The following is an 8,938-nucleotide window of genomic DNA, read 5'->3' as shown; positions in this document are numbered from 1 at the left end:
TTCCCAAAGCAGCCGGGGCTCTGTCACACCTCAAGGGTCTGTATTAAGGCAGTTTTAAGCGATAAATATAAAAAAAAAACCCAAAAAAATCTCCAAAAAGGCAACAGCAGCAGATAAGCTTTTTTGTTGTAACCATAACGGTGGTGTCGGGGGTCCCTGTGCCCGGTTGAGCGCGGGGGCTCTTCCTCAGCTGCTTTTCTCCTCGTCGCAGCTAAAAACCAAAGCAGGTTTTTTGGGTTTTTTTTGGGCCGTTCAGGCTCCCCTGCTGCCAGTTTTCACAACGTTGGGGCGAGCAGAGGAGTTGCAAGAAAAAAAAACAACCAAAAAACCAACAAAAAAACCACCCAAGACTTGGATTTGTGTCAGAAGATCCTAAAGGTGGCATTTGGGGAAACTATTTTTAGCAGGATTGCGTAAGTTCAAAGCGCTGGGCTTCACCTACTGGGCAAAAATGCTGCAATTCCACGGTGCTGGAAGTGCTGGGGGGCAAAGGGGGGGTTTGGGGGCAGCGAGTTTCTGCCCCAAAACTGGAATTTCCCAAACAAAGTGTCGTGGGGAGGAAACCCAGCGCTTCGGTCGTCGGTTCAGGGGGGACTGGGATGGGTGAGGGCTCCCCACGACTGGCTGGGGGGGCTCAGAGAGACCCTTATTGCTCCCATTTAAATTAAAAAATAATAAAAATCCCTAAAAGGCAAAGCAGAGTAGGTTTTTTCTGTGGTTGGGAGATAAAGTGAGGAGCGTGGTGGTGACTCTCTGTTTTTGTGACCGACTTCAGACCCTCATCCTTGGGGGGAGTGTCCCCCCCCAAACCACGGGTGCCCGGGGCTCGGCGCAGGTTCTTCAGCCTCTCAGGAGATTTTCAAAAGCTCTTTGGGAAATCCAGATTTCCCTCGTGTGTGGCCAAAATCCTGGGGTTTTGTGTGTGGAGGAGGAGGAGAGGTGTCTTCATCTTGGCCCCGAGCGGGGGGTGAAGGGCTCGGTGCACCCCCCCAACTCGGTTTTTACCACACTCATCTTCCTTTTTTTCTTCTTTCCCCTCCCCTGTGCCTAGATCTGCCCTCTCTGCCCGTATGACCTGTGCCTCCTGGCCGTTGAAAAACCACTTTTTATCCTGTAGAAGAGGAAAAGGAAAAGATGGGCCATTGGGAGCGTCTCCCTGAAAAGAGCAACCCCAGCCCAGCCCTGCCTCGTCGCCGCTCCGGGAGGAATTCTGCCGCGGAAGGTAAATCAAATCCCCCTCACAACTTTCCCCATCTGTGCACTGTGTGTGTGTGTGTGTGTGTGTGTGTGTGTGTTTTAAGTCCTTCCCCCCCCCCCTCACACGCACGTGGAGCCTCCGACGCGTGAGCGGTTGGAGCTACATCAGCAGTTTGATGGGGTGTTGCTTTTTGTGTGCTCTGGGGGCTTTCCCTCGGCTGCTGCCCTGAACTTTGAAGTCAAATTTATCTGAAAGAATCATAAAATCATAGAGTTGTCCAGGCTGGAAGGGACCTCCAAAGGGCATCTCGTCCCACCCCCCCGCAGTCAGCAGGGACACCCCCAACTAGACCAGGTTGCCCCATCGAGCCTCCCCTTGAATATCTCCAGGGAAGGGGCCTCAACCACCTCCCTGGGCAACCTGTCCCAGTGCTCCACCACCCTCCCAGTGAAGAACCCTCTCCTCATCTCCAGTCTCAAGCTGTTCCCCTCCAGCTTGAAGCCATTGCCCCTCGTCCTGTCACTGCAGCCCTTTCTAAACAGGCTCTCCCCAGCCTTCCTGTAGCCCCCCCTCAGGTACTGGAAGGCTGCTCTTAGGTCTCCCCGGAGCATCCTCTTCTCCAGGCTGAACAACCCCAGCTCCCTCAGCCTGTCCTCGCAGCAGAGGTGCTCCATCCCCCTCATCATCCTCGTGGCCCTCCTCTGGACCCTCTCCATCAGGTCCATGTCCTTCTTCTATTGAGGGCTCCAGCCCTGCACACAAGACTCCAGGTGAGGTCTCACCAGAGCAGAGGAAAGGGGCAGAATCCCCTCTGGACCTGCTGGAGCGAGTGCAGAGGAGGGCAACAGAGCTGGTGAGGGGGCTGGAAAACAAATCGTCTGAGGAGCGGCTGAGGGAGTTGGGACTGTTTAGTGTGAGGAAGAGGAGGCTGAGGGGAGACCTCATCACTCTCTACAACTCCGTGAAAGGACACTGTAGAGAGGTTGGGGCTGGTCTCTTCTCCCAGGTCATTAGTGACAGAACGAGAGGGAACGGCTTCAAGCTCCAACAGGGGAGGTTTAGATTGAACATTAGGAAGGAATTTTTCACCCAAAGAGTGGTCGGGCGTTGGAAGAGGCTGCCCAGGGAGGGGGTGGAGTCCCCATCCCTGGCTGTGTTGAAGGGCCGTTTAGATGCAGTGCTGAGGGACATGGTGTAGGGGAGGACTTTGTAGAGTAGGGGAGATGGTTGGACTCCATGATCCCAAGGGTCTCTTCCAACCTGGACCATTCTATGATTCTGTGATTTCCCTGGGGCAACCGGGCTGGGCTCCTACAGCGGTGCTCCCAAGGTGGGTCTGAGCGTGGAGGTTTCACCAAGCTCCTGGAATCCTCTGGTTTAGGGGGGTTAGGACCTCCCCCCCCTCACCCCCCCATCCTGGTGGTGTCGGGGGTCCTCCCAGCTGGGATCCCTCTTGGGGAGCAGCTGGAGTTGGGGGGCTTTCTGGAGAAGGCTGGTTTCCCCAGGAACTTCTCTCTCTCTCCCCCCTCCAGCCTCTTTCACTTTAAATCCTTCCGATGCCTTAAAAAGCACAAAAAAGGGGTGAGTTTGTTGGGTCTCAGCCTGGGGGGTGTGGGTTGGTTGGGTTTTTTTGGGACCGGCAGCGTGGTTTCACCTCGGGGGGGGTTCTGAGGCACTGCTGGCCTGAGACGTGGTGCCTGGGGGTGTTCCTATCGAGGAAGGGGTTCAGTGACCCCCCCAAAAAAATGTCCCAGAATAAGGAATGTCCCTGCTGGTGGCCAAATCCTCGCGCCTGACCGCGCAGGGGTTAAGCAATAGGACAATCAAGGTGTTTGTCCTTCCAGCAGCTTCCGGAGCAGGATCTGGGAGGTGGGTAGGGCCCAGGATTGATGTTTTTTCCTCCTATTCTCCAGCCCAGAGCGACTGTTTAACCCCACTTTCCTTTTGATCTCATTTCCCTGTGTGTGCTTGGGCCAAATCTTCCTTTGACTTGCAAAAGCTTTATAGAAAAAGGGGTGGTTTTTTTAATATTTTTTTTCCCCTTTGGTCTCTGGACGTGGGCTAAATGTCAGATCAACACCGGGGTAAAAATCTTGACAGGAGGAGCTGTTAGATTTGTACTCTCCCTGCTTTTGGCTTTGAATTAGCAAATAATGAGTAATATTATTTTTTTTTTGTGTTTTGCCTGTGGCCTCTTGAAGCAAAAATGCACGTGCTGAAACGCTGGGGCGGTCTCTGTGAACTTGGAAGAAACATGCCTGCTCAGGAGGAGCTCTGGGCCAGGGGGATGTTGGTTATTTTGGGTACAGGAGGGACCACAGCGAGCGTGGGGGCATCCATTGGGGTCTGCTCCTGCTGAAGGAATTAATTAAATTAATTGCACAGGATTACACGAGCTCAGAGATCCCCTGGAAGAGGGTGGGAGCCCTTTGCAGGGTCTGTAGGGAAGAATGGAGCTCCCTTTGAGTTGGGAATGGGGCTCAGCTGCCCTCCCAGTTCAGACTGGGCTTCAACTGGGCTCTTCTCCACAACCAGAGCTGCCATCTGGGTGGCTCTTCCTGGGAGTGGAGCCTGAATTACTCCAAATTCCTCTCTGCTTCCTGCGTGTGCCGCGGGAGCGATCGGAGGCCCCGGGGAGGAGGCATCGAGTCACGTCCCAGCTGATGGTGGTGTTTTTTTTGGTGGGGAGGGAGCGCTGCTCCTCCTGGGGTCATTAGTGGGGAGGTTAATTATGCACGTGCCAAACAGCTGGTGGTTACTGGTGGTTACTGGTGCTGTGCGTGCAGGCAGAACTGGTTTGTTGGATCGGTTGCTCTCGATGGAGAAGCTGGAGTCGGGCAGGCGCCGCGACGGGCTCCCTCCTCTGTGCCAGCACCTTCTGAGCTCCCAACCCTCGGGGGGGGGGGGGGGTCTCAAACACACAGAAATTCCTGGGAAAACCACTAAATCATCCCACACACAAGGCAGATGCCACCAAGATGGGAAAGGAGCAAAGGAACGGGCAGAGCAGTGCTACGGATCTGATCCTGCGGCTGCTGCGTTCCCTCTCTGGAGCTCCTTGGTGTCACCCGTAGCCCGAGATGGGGTTCCTCGTAGCCCAGGATCAGGTTGCCCGTAGCCCAGGATCAGGTTGCCCATAGCTCAGTGTTGTCTGTGCTGGACTCTGGACCCCGTTTTGGTGCTGGTGTTTGAAACGGGCTCCGCTCCAGCGAGCGGCGCGTAACACCAGTGGGTGCAGGGGGTGATTTTTGTACCAGAGAAGTCAAGGTAATGACCAGAAAGGTCTGACACGGGTCAGGGCTGGGAATGTGGTGGCTTGGAAGGGCCAGGCTGGCTCCGTGGGGCTCCAAAGACAACCTGGAAATGGGATTTGTTCGGTGCAGGAGCCACGGGGGATTTGGCAGCTGGACCCTCTGCGGGTGTTTCCTTTCCAAAGGAGCTCCAGGCCGTGTCCTGTGTCCCCTTTTCCTCCACGTTAAATCCTGGTGGGTCCTGTACCCTCGGAGTTAGGGCACAGTTAGGGTTTTGTGCTCAGCCCTGGGCTTGTCCCTGTCCCCCCTGAAAACCTCCTGGCTGAGGAACTGGGTCGCTGGGCAACTGGGTCAGGCTTTTCTCCAGCTTTAGATGACGCCGTGTGTTTGGATTCGATATTGGTCTTGTTAATCCTCGGGCTCAGACTGTTCCTCCTGTCTCGTGTGATGCCTGGGGGGTGTTGTGGTGGCTGCCAGGTCCCTGACACCCCGTGGCTGCCTGGTGGCTCTAACCTGGAGCAGGGTGGCTGTTTTCTGGCCACTCATCTCAAGTATGAGGAAGAGGAGGCTGAGGGGAGACCTCATCACTCTCTACAACTCCTTGAAAGGACACTGTAGAGAGGTTGGTGCTGGGCTCTTCTCACAGGTCATTAGTGAAAGAAGGAGAGGGAACGGCTTCAAGCTCCAACAGGGGAGGTTTAGATTGAACATTAGGAAAGAATTTTTCACCCAAAGAGTGGTCGGGCGTTGGAAGAGGCTGCCCAGGGAGGGGGTGGAGTCCCCATCCCTGGCTGTGTTGAAGGGCCGTTTAGATGCAGTGCTGAGGGACATGGTGTAGGGGAGGGCTTTGTAGAGTAGGGGAGATGGTTGGACTCCATGATCCAAAGGGTCTCCCCGGAGCCTCCTCTTCTCCAGGCTGAACAACCCCAGCTCCCTCAGCCTGTCCTCGGAGCAGAGGTGCTCCATCCCCCTCATCATCCTCGTGGCCCTCCTCTGGACCCTCTCCATCAGGTCCATGTCCTTCTTCTATTGAGGGCTCCAGCCCTGCACACAAGACTCCAGGTGAGGTCTCACCAGAGCAGAGTCAAGTGGCAGAATCCCCTCTCTGGACCTGCTGGCAACGCAGCTTTTGATGCGGCCCAGGATGGGATTGGCCTTCTGGGCTGTGAGTGCCCACTGCCTGCTCATGTCCAGCTTCTCCTCCACCAGCACCCCCAAGTCCCTTTCCTCAGGGCTGCTTTCCAATCCCTCACCCCCCAGTTTGTATTGGTGGCGAGGATTGTTCCGGCCCAGGTGCAGAACCTTGCACTTGCTCTTGTTGAACCTCATGAGGTTCACCTGGGCCCACCTCTCCAGCCTGGCCAGGTCCTTTTGGATGACATCCCATCCCTCTGGTGTATGGACACCACCACACAGCTTGGGTCCCAGTGCCCGGTCCCACTGAGCACCCTCCTCGCCAGGGCTGGGGACAGAGGAGCCCCAGTGTCACCCCCTCCAGAGCCCAGCCCTCCCTCTGGCTACCGAGGGGCCAGCTCTGGCCACGTGGCTTCATCCTGGTGACCAGATTGTCCCCAACCTTTGCTGGTCTCTCCTTGGTGTGACCTGGGCTCCATCTTCCAGCAGATGCAGATCCTGGGCTCTGGGAGCCGGTCGCTGCACAACTTTGATTTTTTTAAGCTTCTAGGTCCCTTTTTCCCCCATCTGGAAGTTTTCCAGAGGCAGCCAGACTCCTCGGAGAGGGGGCAGCCCCCCCGGGATGCTCCATATTTACTCCCAGAGGGAAAAAGGAGACAACAAAGGCTGGATCCACGGCACACACACGGCGTGGAGCCTGGTGTCCTGGCTGGGCCCGTGCTGCCACACACCAGCCCCTCTCTCTCAGCCATATGTTGTTTTTTTTTTTTTTCCCCTCCCTTCCCCCTCGCTTTCTGCTTTTAATTCTTATTTCTTTTGGCTCACAAAGCTGGCGAAATTAGGGAAGATTATTAAAACCACCACTGCTCACAGAACAGGTTTCTTCCAAGCCATCCCAGCTGCGGAGCGGCTCCGGTATCTGTTGGCAACATTTACACTGGAAATAATGAGAAAATGGTGTCTCTTTTTTTTTCCCTGAGAACCAGGCAGAGCCTCTGGCTGGAGTCTTCCAGCGGGGGCTAATTAGGTTTGATTTGTTTTGTTTTGTTTGTTTTCGATTTATTTTTTTTTTAAGGGGTTCTGTCTGATCCTTCTGTGTTTCCCTGAGAAGGGCTGGGACCCCCCGGGGAAGGGGCACCCACCGGGCTGGGGCTCAGAAGAGGGGTCACTGCTTGACCCCCCCCCTCGGAGGCGGGGCTGGCAACGGGGCCAGCAGATGCCACCGGTGGCTGGTGTCCTCAGGGAGGAGCTGGGCACCTCCCCACAGGGCCCTGGGGGGATGTCACTCCTCATCGTCCAGCCCTTGGCTTTACTGACCTGATATTTTATTATTTTTTTTCCCCAGGTGTATTTTTTCGGGGTATTTTTGCCGTGTATGGGGTTGGTTTGTCCCACGAGCCCTCGTGTGGGTGCAGGGTGGTCCCTGACCCTCTTGGCCACGGCTCTGTGGGTCTGGGGGGGTCGGTGGCCTCTTTCCAACCATCACCTTCTCCGGCTGGTGGCCGGGGGGGGGTTGGTTGTAGCCAACCCATGGTTTAACTGGGTGAAACTCCTGCCCTTCCAGTGCTGTTGTCTGTCTCTACTGGTCCTTCCTCCTGTTGCTCATCCTCATCAGCTCTGAGTCAGTGTCTCCCGAGAGCCTGCCCCTGCCCTGGCTCCTGTGGCCACCAGCTCTGAGGCTCTGCAGAGAGATCTGGACAGGCTGGATGGATGGGCCGAGACCAATGGGATGAGGTTCAACAAGGCCAAGTGCCAAGTCCTGCACTTGGGTCACAACAACCCCATGGACACTCCAGGCTGGGGGCAGAGGGGCTGGAGCTGCCTGGTAGAAGAGGACCTGGGGGTGTTGGTCGACTGTGGGCTGAAGATGAGCCAGCAGTGTGCCCAGGTGGCCAAGGTGGCCACCAGCATCCTGGCCTGTGTCAGGAACAGTGTGGGGAGTAGGGCCCAAGAGGTGATGGTCCCCCTGTACTGGGCACTGGTGAGGCCTCACCTCGAGTGCTGTGTCCAGTGTTGGGCCCCCCACCATAAAAAAGACATTGAGGTGCTGGAGCGGGTCCAGAGAAGGGCGACAAAGCTGGTGAGGGGTCTGGAGAATAAGTCTGATGAGGAGAGGCTGAGGGAGCTGGGGGGGTTCAGCCTGGAGAAGAGGAGGCTGAGGGGAGCCCTTCTTGCTCTCTCCAACTCCCTGAAAGGAGGGGGTAGAGAGATGGGGGTCGGTCTTTTTTCTCAAGTCACAGGCGACAGGACGAGAGGAAATGGCCTCAAGTTGCCCCAGGGGAGGTTCAGGCTGGATATTAGGAACAATTTTTTCCCTGAAAGGGTTCTCAGCCCTTGGAATGGGCTGCCCAGGGAGGGGGTTGAGGCCCCATCCCTGGAGGTGTTCCCAAGCCGGGTTGATGTGGTGCTGGGAGGTCTGGTTTAGTGCTGATGCTCCTTGTTTGTTGTGGGGGTGTCTATTTTTGTCAGTGAGGTTGACGGTTGGACAAGATGATCTTGAAGGTCCCTTCCAACCTAGAAGATTCTGTGATTTCGGGGAAGATGCTGCTTTTCCAAGTGTCTGTGGCCGGTCCCTTGCCCGGCGGCTTGGGAGCCTTGCCCAGGGGTGGCCTGGAAGGGTTGTTGGGGGGCTGGAGCTGGTTTTGGGGGTGGTGGCAGAGCCCTGTGAGCTCCGGATGAGTCAGCCCCGCGGTGCCGGTGGAGCGGGGAGCTCCAGAGCTGGATCCTTCCCCAGATTCCTCCTGGAGCAGTTGGCCGGGCGGGAAGTTTGGCTCAGCCACGGTGTCTGGGATCCAGAGGCTCCAACATATTGTGGCAAAAAAGGAGGGAACATGTGAACATGTGCTTTGGGGGCCGTGGAACAAATCCACGGGCTCCCATGCAGCCATATATATATATTTATTTTATTTTTTTTTTTTTACCCAGGAGGAGGGGGAGCTTTTTCAAGCCTTTAATTTTCCTTTTGTCAACAGAAAAGATTTTTCTCAGCAATTGAGTTTTCCTCCTGGGGGGACAGGAATAGTTAGTTTTGGGGCTGCCAGAGAGCTGATCGCTGGGGTCGCTGCTGACACGAAGGCCGGGCAGATGCACCTTTTTGGCCAAGATTTGGAGGAAAACTGCAATGCTTTGGGTATGTAGGAAGGAACAGTCCCCTTGTCAGGGGCAGGGGCTGACGGGGACGCTCTGCCTTAAGGTCTAGGTGTCATTTGGGCATTTAAATAGTGAGTTTGGGGGGAGGATGGAGGAGAAGCAGGAGCTGGGGCTCCAGATGAGATGCTGCCCCCCAACCCTGTGGCAATGGGGGGGGTCCCCGCCGTGGGGATGGGACAGGGCTGCTCTGACCAGCCAGGGAGTG

The 8,938-nt window shown here is 56.0% G+C and overlaps 1 protein-coding gene across 1 annotated transcript in view; it reads left to right on the top strand.

Annotated features, from left to right (window-relative positions):
* The first annotated feature begins 1,051 nt into the window (after positions 1-1,051).
* RNF41 (ring finger protein 41, E3 ubiquitin protein ligase) overlaps positions 1,052-8,938 on the top strand; it is a 22,285-nt gene continuing 14,398 nt past the window's right edge. Inside the window, exon 1 of the mRNA XM_014962097.1 lies at positions 1,052-1,222. The gene's annotated coding sequence lies outside the window, so the exon portion shown is untranslated. The remainder of the gene's footprint in view (positions 1,223-8,938) is intronic.

The sequence above is a fragment of the Calidris pugnax genome, unplaced genomic scaffold (assembly GCF_001431845.1).
Source record: "Calidris pugnax isolate Ruff unplaced genomic scaffold, ASM143184v1 scaffold1052, whole genome shotgun sequence".
NCBI lineage: Eukaryota > Metazoa > Chordata > Aves > Charadriiformes > Scolopacidae > Calidris > Calidris pugnax.
This window is presented reverse-complemented; position numbering and strand designations above follow the sequence as displayed.